The following is a 16,445-nucleotide window of genomic DNA, read 5'->3' as shown; positions in this document are numbered from 1 at the left end:
GCTTTAAGAGTGTCAAGATAGGAACAACCCAAGTACTGCAGAAGCTTGAGTCTATTTATTCTATATGCTCCAAATTCCTTTCTTCTGAAGATGTACACTTTTCTCTCATTTAGCAGAATTCATGTTTGCTAACAAACCATTTGACAATGCAGAACAAATCATACTTTGAAGCCCCTGTGGCCAGCTCCCATGAAAAGACCCATCTGCTTTTCTTCCCCGCCTCAAAGTAGACAAACACACTACAAACTAAAATCCTATAAATATACTTCATGAGAAATTTAGTATTGCATTAGAGTTTTTTCCTTAAGGAGGATTTACAATGTGGGATGACAACTCATGTGCATTTATTTCTGATCAGATTATATTTATCCTACTTCATCACAGCTGTAAAGTCAAATTTAGAAGAGACAGCACTGTGAGCATTCTGTGCAGTGTCGTCTTCCTCACTGCTCTGGCTACCTACGGCTTCCTGAACAGCTGATCATTCTGTGCTGTTTAGATCTGTTGTGACTTTAAGTTCTTACTTTCATGTGTTGGAGAAGATTCGGGATTCTTGTACAGAGAGGTACCTCTGATGTCTAGTTGGTGTCCCTTCCCCATGTGTGGTAGGTATAGGATTAGAACGTCCGTTTTTATTAAATGTAATTGAACTGATGTTATGTCATGCTATATTAATTGCTGGTGTAAAGGAACATGCAGTTTCACATTTTAAGAGCTGAAAATGGCTATTTGGGACTTATTTACTGTTTGAAACCAAGTATCTGTGTTAAGTCATTGGTCCTTTATTTATCAGCTTTTGTACTTTATAGAAGTGTTTGACTTCAGCATCCCTGCTTGTAGTGAAAGTGATGATGATAATGTGTTGATTTTACTTTCCATACAGCATGACTTAATACACATAAGGCACAAAGAACACCATACATATATGACTATATAAATTGTGTCTGCATGCTTTGTTCCTTTTGGTGCTATAAATTGCAGCCAAGACATTGTATATACTAAACAATGCTTTACTGCCAAACAGCAGACCACTTAGCTGACTGCTTTTTAAATATATAGTGTAGAAGGTTAAAGCCATCAATCAATACTCCTACATCACTATTTTATTTCTAACTGTCTTGTTGACCATGCAATGATTTCACTATTAGGTGAATTTCTGAGCCTTTCTGCACCATGGATTTCTGTGTGTACAGCAGTAGCACGCACAGCAACAGTTATGTCAGGAGAATTATTGTGAATCTCAGAAATAAAATCTAAAAATTTTCATTTTATCCCAGGCAGTAAATAGTCACGGTATAAATACATTGGGGCTTCTGTTGATTATGTTTTCTGTGCCTAATTCTCTCTAACACATGGGAAACTGATTTCAGAAGAATAAACTACATGTGGGAGTGTTTTCTTTCTTGTCTATCCACTGGAAGCAAACTCAAGAGGAGCATATTGGGGAAAATTTGGAAGTGTAGAGCAGCTGATTGAGCTAATGTTGCACCTCTTCATCAGTCTGTCCTGGCTAAGCATGAGGGAGCTCAGGCCAAATTCCTTAGCTCAGAGATTCAAACCGGAGCCAAGGGAGTGATCATCCGTTATGCGGGCTAAGAGCGGTTAATACTCGTTCACATATGGTTTTCCTCCTTCCTAAGTGAGATTATTGCATTAAAACTGCTGTGCTCCCAAGGTCAATGAGAACTTTGATAGCAGGTGTGCCTGTCTTTAGGAGGCAGGACTCCGATGGCCTCACAGGGAGAGCTCAGTCGCAAGCTTTGGTTTGAAAGAAGAGAATTCAACCCTGTGTGAATCAAATGTGCTTTGTTTTAAAATTAAAGAAAAAAAACTTAAAAGTACAAATGTAAAGATTGATTGCATGATTCTGGACACTTTTATCTAAAGGCACAAAGCAGAGCACACTTCACGTGTTAGATAACATCTTTACGCTTGTAATGCATGGGTGCTTATGTGTTATTCATTGACAATCTCCAAGTACTCACTGGCAGAAAATTGTCTATTTTTTTTTTACATTTTCTTGTAAAGATTCCTATTTCATTTTCTATTTGCATATGTGAAATTCCTCTCTTGAAGGACAGACAGTTTTAAAAATAATCTTACTCAGTAGTTTTAAGGAACCACTTTGTGACATTGAACTAAAATAAACAAGCCACAGTTTTCTTTAATGTGTGTACCAGTAATTGGAACTCTTGATATTTTTAAAATAAAAACTTGAACTTGGTTTTCACCTTTTCCTTCCCATTTAAAAGTATATAAGAAAGAACACACAATGATATACAAATATAAAGGATGCTCTTTTATTTCAAATTTAATTTATTCATAGTTCTGTTTTTTAAACAATAAATCTTAATTATTTAGTCTTTTAGTTATATTACATGAGTTTAAGGAAATAACTTTAAAGTCGCTTTAAACATATATTGAATAATGTAAAATATTGGGACTATTAATCAGATGCTGCTCCAAGGGATATTAAGGTAAATTTACAAGAAGTCAGTTTTATAGACATTCATAATGGATTGTTGATTCAGATACTTGGTTTGATGTTAAATAATGCTAACCTGTGAAATATTAGTACAGAAGCATAAAATGGTGATTGACTACTGTGACATGAAAATTGCTTCATCAGGACCAATACAACTGCTTTGAAAATGCAGATTTTGAGTGTCCACTTTGTAAGTTCAAGTTCCCTGGACTCTGAGTCAAGAACTATATACATGTCAAACAGATCCCTAGGTAAGCTTGGAGCACAAGAAGGTATGAGAAGTAAGAGCTGGGCACCAGCATCTCCACACTCTGAATTTCTAAGCTGTGACCAAGTTATCTGTCAGTCAAAGCAGAGACATTTTTCTACAACAGATCTCATCAGTGATTGCACTTCAATTTGATGAGTTTTCAGAAAATGATTTGGCTCTACCAGTATCCGAGGGTGTCAATAATTCGGTTCACTGACCATGAGTTTCATGACTATAATAGCAGTTACTAGTAAGAATTGCTCGAGCTCAGGGGTATGGAGTATGCCTTGGCAACACACACACACACACACACACACACACACACACACACACACACACACCAATAACAAACAAACCAAACAAAAACAAAACAAATGCATCTCAGAGATATATTGTGCTGGAGATATGGCGCTTGCCTAAGACATTCAAGGTCCAGATCCTTTCCTCAGCATCAGCATCATGAAATCAAAACAGAAGCTGCTTGGAGCACATCATACAGTGATTGTTATGATTATTTTCTAACCTACTGTTTTACTGAAACTTACACCAGTCATAGTTTTGAATACATCTAACTCTTCCCAAGCTGGTATAATAATAATAATAATAAACTATCACATAATACTCTACAGAATAGAGATTGGACAGGAAAGAAGAAGTTGACACAATAACTAGTGCGAGAAATACCATTTGTTAAATGTAGTGTATTTTAGGAACTTTAAGCAATATGAAATATTAAAAAGGGATGAAAGTCATTAGGCAGGAGCCTAAAACTTGAATGCTGTAGACAGCAAAGGTATACTTCATTGAGGCTAACTGAAGAAGATCACAGTCATGGCTGCCAAAGCTCCAGACAGAATGGTGGGTAGCTGGGGGTAAATATGTCAGACAGCTTAGGTGCTTCATCTTTTCTGGAATTAGTTGTAGGAGGTAAAATTCACACCTGCCACTGGTCCTCAATAGGCCACTACTTTGAATATTTTTTTTAGAAGTTAACCTATTTTCTTTTATTTGAGTCAGAGGCTTGTTCTGTAGCCTTCTATTTCGTGGTCCTTCTGCTTTTGCCTCTTGCATGCTGGGATTAGACACATTAATCCTTGACTGCAATCTGCTTTTAAAACTAATTTTTAAATGATAGCAACTTGCATTTTAACTAGCAATAGTCATTTGTAGGGACTTAAATGGATTTTTAAAGTGAGGGAGAGTTCGAAGGGTCTCATTTCTTGAGTTTTACACACTTTGTCCTTGTCTCATCAGCATTGTAGGTGGTTTTTAAGTAGAAGCTGTGAAGGAGTCCTAATACGGCAGTGGGGCAGACTATAGCATCCCTGAGTGTGTTCAGTCTGAAAAGTGTGGCACTCCGATTCAGAAGTTCTATGGTGAAGAGATTTCCGAGGCCAACTGCTTTTAACTAGAATCAGAACAGAGGTGGCCATGTGTTAATCAATTAAAAATCAGAATGGTTGGAATTGCTAAGTAGAAAGGAGAGAAACTTAATATTAACCAAGTAAACTTACTTGATGACATGGGCAAAGGGTCTGTTCTTTGCTTCAGTTTTTGGACTGCTCACTAGTTTTTCAACTACAGGATTGTTGTATAATGGTGGCTTCATTATTTTATGTGCTATATTTAAATGATATACGCTTTATGACGGTGTTATACCTAATACTTAATCTTTATATAATTCTTCTTTCCCAGATTGTATGCTATTGAGTTTCTGTACTTATATTTAATGAATGAATTTACATATCTAAAATAAAGTATTTTTATTTGACATAAAAATATTCCAGTACAAGTTGTGGATTGGCAAATAGAGGCCATGATTCAAGCATAAAGTTGTGAATAAAAACAGGAAAAAATTCAGTTTTCAAACAGGGTTTGAAAAAAGGTATTAGCTAGGGACATGTACATACTCAAAACCAATATTATATGTATGAGAAACTTGTCTGGAAGGAAAAGAACTTTAAAATAGTTTCAGGTACTCTCTTTTTTATTATCCTAAAAGACAGTTTTATTCAAAGTACAAACACACACACACACACACACACACACACACACACACACACAAATGCTGACCAGTTAAATATTAAGCATTTGCTTGACATATAGCAAGTTTCTAAAAAGAAAATACCAACAATTTTTCAGTCTTAAATATAACAATCTGTGCTCTACAGAATTGGAAAGTGTGCCAAATCATTGAAATACTATATGCCAATAGTCTGTTTTATATATTTTTGTTCTTTGCAAGTTCCATACATTTGTACTCTGTACGTTGATCATATCCATCCAGCACTACCTCTTCCAACTATCCCTAGTATCTCCACCTCATCTTCCTTCCATCTTATGTCCACTTTAAAGTTTTCGTTGTTAGTAATTCCCTTAGATAAATTAATGTTGTCCATGTGCACATGTGTGTGTAGCTACTCATCAGGCTATGAACAACACACTAGGGTCAACAACCTCAAGAGACAGTCACTTCTGTTGATATTAATCAATTTATTTTTAAAAAACAATCTTTTCTCATTTTATATACCTATCCCAGTTCCCATTCCCTCCCCTTCTCCCGCTCCCCTCCCCCTCATTCCACTCCACCCCCATCCATTCCTTAGAGAGTTTAAGGCTTCCCATGGGAAGTCAACAAAGTCTGGCACACCATTTTGAGGCAGGACCAAGACCTTCCTCCCTATATTTAGGGTGAGTAAGTTATCCCTCCAAAAAGAATGGGCTCCAAAGAGGTAGCTCAAGCACTAGTGATAAATCTCTGTCCCACTGCTAGTGGCCCCACAGACTGCCCAAGCCGCACAATTGTCACCCACATTCAGAGAGCCTGTCTTGGTGCTATAAAGGTTCCCCTGATGTCAATCTGGAGTCATTGATCTTCTACCAGCTCAGCCAAGCTGTTTCTGTGGGTATCCCCATCATAGTCTTTACTCCTTTGCTCATATTACTGCTCCTCCCTCTCTTGGACTGGTCTCCAGAAGCTCAGCTCGGTGCTTAGCTATGGATCTCTCTGCATCTGCTTTCATCAGTTGCTGGGTGAAGGTTCTATGATGACAATTAAAGTAGAGACCCAGCAATAGCACTCTTGGGCATATATGCAAAGGATGCACACTCATACCATAAGGACATTTGTTGAGCTGTGTTCATACCAGCATTACTAGTAATAGTGGAAACAACCTAGATGCTTCTCAACTGAAGAATGGATAAAAAAATAATGCGGTACATTTACACAATGGAGTACTACTCAGAGGTAAAAACAATGACATCTTGAAACTTGCATGAAAATGGATGAATCCAGAAAAATAAAACATCCTGAGTGAGGTAATCCAGACCCAGAAAGACAAACACAGTGTGTATTCACTCATGAGTGGATATTAGACATAAAGCAAAGAATAATGAGCCTATAGTGCTCGACGCCAGAGAAGCTAGGTAACAAGGAGATCCCTAAGAGATACATAAATGGATCCCCTGGGAAGGGGAAATAGACAAGGTTTCCTGAGAAAACTGAGAGCTTGGGGGAGGGGGGTAGGAGGAAAGGCAGAAGGGGAGGGAAGAAGGGGAGGGAGAAGGTGAACATGAGGGAATGGGTTGAGATGGGGGAAGGACAGAGAGGAAGTACAAGCAAAGAGATACATTCATTGCATTATGGGCTAGTGTGAAAGCTGGCACCAGGGAAATTCCTATGAATTCACAAGGATGACCCAGCTAAGACCCAAGCAATAGTGGAGATGGTGCCTGAACTGACCTTACCCTGTAATCAGATTGATGATTACCTCAAAGGATAGTGATTCTTAGCAACCTTCTTTAGTAGCCATCACTACCAATAGCTCCTCTTCAGATGGAGTGGGTTTCTGCTCCTCCCATATCCTTGCTGGCTGGCTGATTGACAATGTGATCTTGGCTCTGGCTATGATTAAAAATTATTCAATATTAGCATCAGAGATTGAGTAGGAGAGTGTAATTGGTGAAAAGCTGACTTGAAAGTTCGGTATAAATAAGTGAATTAATTCAAGTAAAAAAAAAAAAAGGAGTCCAGAAGAGTATTGGAGAGAGTAGCAGAAATTGGGGATGCCCTTACAAGAAAGTCTGAAACTTCACGGATGGAATTTATCTTTCCTAATACAGTAATCTTCGTGATAGCTTGCTGTTCCTTTCCTTCTCCGTTTCCCTTTTTTCTTTCATTGTTTATTCTTTTTTTTTTTTAAATCAAAGCTCATAAGAGAATGAGATTTTGTTCTCTGTGGAAAGGAGCTATCAGAAATAGATGCAGCATTTAGGTAAGTAGGTGCTGGGCATCTACAAACTCCTATTTTTATTGTGATCTTTATAAGAAGTGAGTCAATGTTTATTCCAGTCACGATCTTTAGTCTCCTCGTATGTATAATTTTATGTAAACCCTAAATAAAAAAAATCTTGGCTTGTTTTGGAATCTAAAAATTTGGGCCTTTACATTTTATTAGATCTTTGACACAAAGTTTGTATTTTTGATAAAACACACATAAGATCTTGCCTGCTTCCCTCCCTGAGAATTCCATGTTGTTTCTCATGAGACACCATTTTGGTGTAAATGTCCCATACCTATGCAGATGCAAGGAAAACCTTGACCACATGCCATTTTTGAAAGGCACATGGGAACTAGAGCCAAGTTACCCACAGGTACAGAAATCTGCAATCCAAGACTGCCCTGCAGTTTACAAGTGGGAAGGAGCAGTCCTTTGTCCAGAGAACTGTTTCTCGTAGGAGATAACACACATGCTGCATCCGGGAAAGCGAACGGCAACCTGCCCATTTAGTCTCAGCGCCAGCATTAGGTGTCTGATGAAAGCACTGCCTTAGAGAAAGATAGTTTTCTTTTTCTCTTTTTCTTTCTTAAAGCAGGGCTTGACACCTGGAAGCTTCCAGCTTCACACTGTATTTCATGTAAAACTACTGCTGTCCTTTCTGATAAAAATAAAAAGCAAGAAGGAATTAGGCATCCACATACAAAACACCATTATGTTTTTATTTAATTACATGGGGTTGCTGACTAATACTATCATTGTAATATAGTACTTTTTAAAGTTCAAGATATTGGAGAAACACAAAGCTTGTCATTCTCAGTAGTTGTAAAGGTTACCAAAAAGAGTACTGTATAGACACATAAACCTGAATAGAAAGAACAAAGATGATTGCCATGGTTTCATAAGCTGTCAATCAAAACCAAGCTTAACGAAAAAAGAAAAAAAAACAAGAATAAAACACATTTTCTAGTTCATTTAGGCATCATTCTCCTCATAATCACTTTTCTATGCTAACAATTAGAATTTTATCTGAACTCTTCCCACTTAATATATTTTAAAGTTATACAGACTTAAAAGTGTAATTTTGGTAAATTATCAATGCCTCAAATTTGTTGACATGTACTTCTAAGATTCAAAGCATATACTTTAAAAAGTATCAAGGCCAAACAAAATATTTTAAAATAACATTTGGCTAGGTTCATTTTTTAATTTCTGTCACGAATATACCTAGATTTCATTGCCTCAATATATTTTTTTATAGTTAATCTAGGCTAAGGTACACTATTGTAACAACAAGAGAAAATGGATGGCAAATTTAGCAGACTGCTTCAGGAAATACTGTGTTAATCAATATGATTACCAATATGGATTTAGTAAAGATTTTTGGTTTCAGATTTTACACAATGCTAAGATATTTTGTTCAGGAAAAAAAAAAAAACATTTGATCATTTCAAACAAATATATCCATTGCATTAGAATGCATGTACACTAAGCGATTTTGTTTATAAGTGTCATAGTTAATGGCGTTTAGAATGTGTTGGTAAATAATAGAAATGTGGAATGAGTGACTCTCCAGACTTCCTCCACCCATTGTGTATATCCGCTCAGTCTTTTTGGAGGGCTGAGTCTATCCCTGGGATTGCATTTTAAAAAGCTTATGGTTTATTGAACAACAACAACAAAAAAAAACCATGACATTTCAGTAAGCAATTGATATTATCATGATAGTCAAGTGTAGAGATATGATGAGCAAGAGTTCATTAGAGCCATGAAGGGTCTCTAGAATAAACCAAGGTCTTAAAGTAGAATGCCATCGTGAGCACTTACAACAGGCAATAGTCTTGCATTGAGCACCCATGTAAGCAGAATTCTCTTTTGGTAGGATTCCAGGAATATTCTTTATTCTAAAAACATTTATTAAGCACCTTTTAAGTCCTAAAGATTGTACTCAGGAGGATTACAAGGATGAATAAAACACAGTTCTTATTATCAGAGATACCTAAAAAAAACACATAAAAGCTAATTATACTAAAAATAGCAATTACCCTAATGGGGCCATGCACAGGGCATTTAGGTACCATTTCTACATTTTGCCCTGATCATACCAACAGTGAAATGGCTCCCTTCTCTAATTGGCTTCTGATGAAGAGTTATAATAGCCAGTATGGTTCTACAGTCAAAGGGAGTGAATCCAATTTTGGCTCTAATATGGTTCGTATGTTTTCCTACCTGTATTAACAGACACCTGGCTCTGCCTTTCGTTCGGAAAAGTTGTACATAAGATCCAGCTGCAGCTGGACTCTGAGGATTTCCTTCTTATCTCTCAAGCTTTGCTTTCTTCAATGCTGGCTTTATTCAACAGCAAGGTGTATTTGTGGGGAGACAGAAAAGGCCACCAGTACTTCCTACATACATAGGCCATGAGGCACCAACTATTTTTTTTTTAAAGCAAAACAAGTTCATTTCTCTACCAGCATCCAATCATGTTGTTTGACACTAGAAGATCACATGCTCACTCCTAGCCAATCATTCAGTCTCTTCCAACTCTCCAATCTGGTGTCGTTAGATCAGGGGAAAGCAAAGTCATATAAGATACATAAACAGAATCCTAGCCACTGTGGAGTGGACAACAGATTAAATAGTTCTGTTATGATGAAACTGGGGAAATATGGTACTATCAAAGTCAAAAATCTTGTATTTAATTAAAGCAAGTTTATGACTCTGACTGAATCATGTTACATCTCTTCATCCCATCTCTTTTATTCACAAAACCACAGCATTGTTGTGAATGTTAGTTTAACTATGTAAAGATGTGTTACATATGTTTGCGTTGCAGAATATTACTTTCTCTAAATGTGTGCTACATTTGTTGATGTTGCATTTGTCTATCCAAATGTGTATTACATTTGGTTATGCTTCCTTTGTTTAATTATGTAAACATGTGGCTGTTTCATCTTGCCTGCCTAAGATGATTGGTCTAATAAGAAGCTGAATGGCCAATAGGTATGCTGTAGAGGGATAGGCGGGGCTGGCAGACAGAAAGAGTAACTAGGAGGAAGAATCTAGGCTCCAGAGCAAAGAGAGCATGAGAGAAACAGAAGGAGATGCCTGGGGCCAGCCACCCAGGCATGGAGGAAGCAGAAAAAGGAGGGCATACAGAATGAAAGAAAGGTAAAATGGCCTGAAGCAAAATATTGATGAAGACAAACAGGCTAAATTAAGTTCTAAGAACAAGTGGGACAAGCAGAAAATAAGGGAGCGCATTCATAACCAATAATAAGTCTTAATTTTATGATTTGGGAGCTGCAGGACAGAAAAGCTTACCACACACCTTAAGTGTTGAGTTGTGTGAAGTAGGCTATGATCAAGGTTAAGCACATAGAGAAAGGTGCTTAATAAATAACATTATCCTATTGTTACGAAAGGCAGAAATATAAGTTGGCAGCTAATTTTAAATTAAAGAGACAAACATCAAAAAAGATGAAAGGTAGATTCTTGCAAATCAAAAAAAAATGTCAAGGTTGTGTAGAATCTTCATGTTCATGGGCTGTCTGGGTGCCTCTGGAAGAGGGAAACATCGTTCATCACCTTCAGAATGAAGGATCAGCTGAGGTCTAGAACATAGTGCTCAATGGAATTACAGCTTAGGGGCTATGAAAGACTTCTTCCTGTTCCTTCTCAAGTATACTCACAGCATTAATGTTTTGGGGCATAAAAAGTGGCTTCTCCTGTTTCTTGGTAGAGCACATGCTTTAGCATGGGCAAGACTTTCATTTCCATCTCCTGTATGGCGAAAGGACTGTCTTCAGTAATAATTCTATTCAACCAAGTTGATAACTTAAGCTGTAATAATGCATAGCCCTCTTTGTAACAGTGTTATGAAATGATTTTATTCTAGATAAATATAAATGTAGACTTTTTAAAGTTTCCTCACTTGGCCCTCATCTCTCACACACTTGAGGTGACCATGTGAAGTAGCCAGCAAGAGTCTGGCATGGATGAGAGAGACTCACACATGTGTGGGAAATGTCTCTTTGCCACCCTTAGCTCAATAGCAGAACTCATCAGTAGTCTATTGCCTGTGGTAAAAAGTCTGGGCTTCATTGCTACAATATTCTTCTAACTTGTCTACAGACCATCTGTTCAAGATGCTGCCTCACAAATAATTTTTCTTGATGGCTGCCACAACAGTGGGGGGAATGCTGAGCCTGGCTAAGCTGCCCTTCTGGGTGGAACCCTTTCTCTATGATTACCAGTCAGGACAGGGCAGCAGTCAGTTCTCAGATGCTGTCAAGAATCTTGGCGGATGATGTCTGGTCTCATTAGAAAAAATGTTCTTCAACAGCTTGTGCTTCCGTTTGCTCAGTTTTCTTTAACATGTCAACTGAAGAAAGAAAACTATCAGAAATGCTTTGTAGAAAGAGAGAGGAACCAGAGATGTTAGACTTCTGAATTTATTTTTCATTTCTCAGAAAGGGTAACACTGAAGTAGACTTTCCAGTGTTCAATTAAACAATATTTTATTTATTTATTTGTGTGTGTGTGTGTGTGTGTGTGTGTGTGTGTGTGTTTAGGTACTGACTTTCCAGAGACAGATAGTTTAGTTGTTGTGTTCACTATTCACTGACAAAATCTTCAGAGGTGACAGTCAGGGTTATTTGTGTCTTGGTGCTCTCACACATTAAAGAGAGAGTGAAAAGTGTGTAAAAAATGCTAGTTTTCACACATCTTATACTATATCAAGAAACACTTAGCTTTCTCTCTTTTGCATTGTTTGGCTCCTGCCCACTCTCATGGGACCATTTGAGAGATGAACATTTGCTCCCTTTTCTGAGGAGTTTCTGCACTTTGCTTTTGTGTTTCTGGAATACAGTGTGTGACCCACTGGGCTCACTGAGAAATGAATGAAACAGGAGAAGCTAAATTCTACTGTGCAATGAGTATGGGTCCTTTCTTTTCAAATTCTTGTCCTTGAGAGAGGAACGGGTGTGCTTTTCAGTGTACAGAGATGCATAGGCAAGCTCATTTGCAGCTTTTTCTACATGCTGTCTGGTGTTTCAATATGTGAAGATGGTTACAGAGTTATTTTTACCTCAATTTTTCTGGAAGAACATATATCCTGTTTAATGATACCCCTATCTTTTGGAATCACATCATAATTTTCTCCTTTGTTCTTTCATGAGGGAAATTGTCTTTAAATAAAATAAGAACAGTTTCTGAGGGGAAAAAGAAAATAGTTGTATTTCCCTTTATTCTATGAAATTAATACCAAAAATGCATGCATATGTATGTCTGTATGTATGCATGTGTATAAATCATGCATTATATCTATCTATCTGTATCTATATAATTTACCTTGATTTTTATAGCACTGGGGAATAAAGCCAGGACCTCATACATGCTCTACTACTGAGTTACTCCCTATCTCCATGTGTCTATATTTATATGTAACTACTGTTAGAGTATGCACAATATTTTATGGGTCTAGTGTAAAAATAATTTTTCCATCAAATATGTAATATTTGAAGTTAATATTTGTGTCAAAGTATTAGAATAAAACTTGTAGTTTTAGTGAGAACTCTTATAAGAAGAAAATTGCAAACTCAGACAGAGAAGCACAGCAAATAGTTCTCTTTGATGTTGTATATAACTTATGGATTCTGAAAAAGTTAAAAATCTGTAATAAGATGTTGAAATTCATTTACTAGTATATTTAAGCTTTGAAATTTTGATGTAATGTCTATACAATAAATATGTATTTCAACATAAATAAGAATCATTTCCTTTGGTATTCTTTTATGATACAAACATTTAATTTCACCATTTTCCTAGCAATGGTTTCGATGTGAAATTAGATACTTGTAAAGTTATTAAGGCATATAAATTAAGATAATCTGGAACAGCCTGGGAACTCAGGCATGGAGGAAGTGGTGTGAAGAGAGCTCCCACTGCCAGGGTGGTCATATGTTACACAGGTTCTTTTCCTGATGCCAGCAAATGTTTTTTTCTTTACTTTTAATGGACAGATTTGAGGAGCATGACAAGAAAATATAATTGTTTTTTTTTTTTTCGGTTTTTCGAGACAGGGTTTCTCTGTGGTTTTGGAGCCTGTCCTGGAACTATCTCTTGTAGACCAGGCTGGTCTCGAACTCACAGAGATCCGCCTGCCTCTGCCTCCCGAGTGCTGGAATTAAAGGCATGTGCCACCACCGCCCGGCTATAATTGTGTTTGTAATTGAAATTTTATTTTATTTCTATCTTTTGTACCAGAGTGAAATAAATAATTTATGATAATCTCATTTCTGAAAAATATAACTCTGTTGTCTCCATAGACAGAGATCTATTAATGACAGATGCCTTTGTGAAGTGAGCTTAAGCAGAAATTTTCTTCAGTGTTTAGCATTAATTTTTAAAATCCGAAACTGGTATAAATTGTACAATCTAAAAGTGTTATAAGTTATTAATAAATGAAATATTATTTTTATTGTTTGTTTAAATTTTAATGATATTATTATTTTAAGCATCTATATCAATATTAACAAGCCCTAAACACTGCCTTAATTTGTTTGAGGTAAATAGTATACCTGTATGATTTACCTTCAAACCAGGATAGTATTGAAAGGGAAATAGGTGTATACACAGCAACTGGAATGATGCTGTTTCAGGATAGCCAGGGCACATGGAAATGAACTTCTTTAATCAAATGAAAATATAATGCTAATACATAGAAAAGTTTGCTAAAAATTGTCTTGATAAACATTATCGAATTTAAAAACTTTTGAAAATGAAAAAAAAATCCATTTATCATTTGTTTCTTGAAGTAGATACATGAGAAACATTGGCAGCCTCACTGGAATATAGCAAAATTCAGTATAGTGTGGATGAGCCCAGCTTAGGAGTCTCCAGAGGTTTCATAACTGAGGCACCCAGAGAGACTCATTACAATTTTTTTTAATCACTACATCACTAAGGACCTGGTGATGCCACTGAGAGCGAGGTGCAAAAATTTCCTCTTAGGAATGCTGGCATTGTCTGCATTTATCCTATTTCTCCTCTGAAAATCTACTGATATAGAAAATCTGTGTAGAAATATTTACCATCCATAGAACAGAGGGGGAATGATAAAGGGAGCAAGTGGACTCCTGGTGAGGTACTAAGTTCTGAGACGACTTCTGAAGTAAATGTATTCCACTCTATTTGATAGTATGCTGATGCCAACCCAAAAGCCAAAAGGCAATGTCTGATGTATCATACTTAAAAAGTCATTTTTAACTAACTGTTCTTCGCTGTTAAGTAATAGTGGTTATCAAGTTTTAAAAGAGACAAATGATATGTCTATTAGATGCAATAAAAATAAAAGGTTTAGAAAGAGGGAGAAATTTAGTGTCAGAGCCCACTATTAAATGTGCTTATATGTGTGTATATCTGTACATACAACCTTTTGTCAAATAACAGTTCATGTATTAGATATGTGGGTTCTTTTAAGGCTCAATAGATATATTTGTAAGATGGTGACATTCATTTTAAATCTAGATACTGCTGCACTCTGATTGGTTATTTTCTCATTTCAAGAGAAGTTGGAAGAGCTAATCAGAGATGTTATCAACTAAGACTGCTACTGTTTCTGTACAGAAAACTGGCAATAAAAATCAGTATACTCAAAATTATTCTTTGTAGAAGTGTTGTCCCATGCTTGGAAGATTAATGGAGAATTCATCATCTACTGTTTATTAAAGATACCACAATTCTATAACATTTTAATTGTAAGTATGCTCTTTGACATCCTAACTAATGATTTCTGGTAAATTAATAAAAGCTATGTATTAAGTTTAAATCCCAGATAAGGTAAAGATTGCCATTTTAATATCCCATCCATATCCTTTATCTTTCTACAGGGGCTTTCAGGCCAGTAGTTTTAATATCATGCATGAATGAAGATGCTCTTTTTTAACTCAAATGGTGGCAAAGAGTTTTTCCTTTATATTAGCAGGCAATCAATTCCAATAGCTTTTTAATGCTTTCTTAAAGAATCAATTTTAAAGCAGCCACTCTTCAGGGGACCCTCTTAAACTTCTTCACAGCCGGTCTCCTAATTTTCTATTACAATGCAATCTAAAGCAGCTACAAAAATAATGCAGATAATGTTTGCTGGGTAATGATTTCCAATTTCCCCATCCCATGTACCCTGTTATTAGGAGGATCATCTTGGTTGTGTAAATTAATTTTCAATTCACTTCAGGGGAACATTACAATGATTTATTTAACACTGGTGTTGAAGAAAGTATTGGGAGGGTTTTAGCAATCTGAGAAACAAATCAATTGGCTCTGATTACCACCATGGTAAAAGAGGAAAGAATAGGAGGAAAGCACCAAGAATCACCTGAACATTTACATCAACTATTGCCTGACACCATCACTATGACATTATGCTAGGTTGTCACTTTGCAGTCATTAGCAAAAGAATACTGTTTGTGATCCACATCTATTTAAAGGCGAAGATATGAATTAGGCAGGCATATTTCATAATAAGGTATTTCAGTCTTATTTCTTTATCAAGACAACTATTTATTGGCATTTCATTGGAAGAGAATTAACACATAGGCTTATCATCAAGATATTTAGGAATGTATACATATCTGTATACATATACTCACATGTATATGTGAAAGATATTTAAGAATATATATGTACATGTATATACATATGTATGCATACACGTACATATATGTGTGCATGCAGTAACAATTATTGGAAAAAGGAGGCTATGAATTTAAAAGTAAGTGGGAAGAGGTACATGGGAGGGTGTGGGAGAAAGAAATTAAAGGAAGATATGGTGTAATCATTTTATAATCTCAAAATATTGAATTTTATATAAAAAGATAGTTGTTTTAGTGTAGCCAGCAAGGTGGTATGATATAAGAACATAAAACAAACTGTTGCATCAGTATGTCACAGCTTCAAGAAATAGCTTTTTTTATTATATTTTATCTCATAATAACTATCCAGGATTGTATATATACAAATATTCTTATACATGAATGCCTATCTCTGTAAAGGTTTTCCTGAACTTGTACCTTCATTAGCTTGTATGTACGTTGATCATTGCAGTAAAATTTAACCACATTCCTGTGAAATGAAACTTGCTATCCCATACTTTACCTAATCCCTGACCTTCATTCAGGAAACTCTGTGACCCTCAGCCTTATCATCAGCACGGTTATGGAATTCGGAGAGCATGGAGAGTCGTGGAAGCCCTGAGTAAGTAGATGGATGAAGAATGGATGAAGGCCGATTGAATTGCACTGTTGACATGGTCATTGAAGTAAAGTGAGTTTAGTAGGACTCCTGAAACTAGATAGAATGGAGGTTATCCAGACATAACATCATCATAATCAACAACAATGAAACAAATTGTTATCAGAGCAAGCAGAAT

The sequence above is a fragment of the Microtus ochrogaster genome, linkage group LG9, assembly GCF_000317375.1.
Source record: "Microtus ochrogaster isolate Prairie Vole_2 linkage group LG9, MicOch1.0, whole genome shotgun sequence".
Classification (NCBI taxonomy): Eukaryota; Metazoa; Chordata; class Mammalia; order Rodentia; family Cricetidae; genus Microtus; species Microtus ochrogaster.
The sequence above is the reverse complement of the archived record's forward strand: the minus strand, read 5'-3'. Positions refer to the sequence as shown.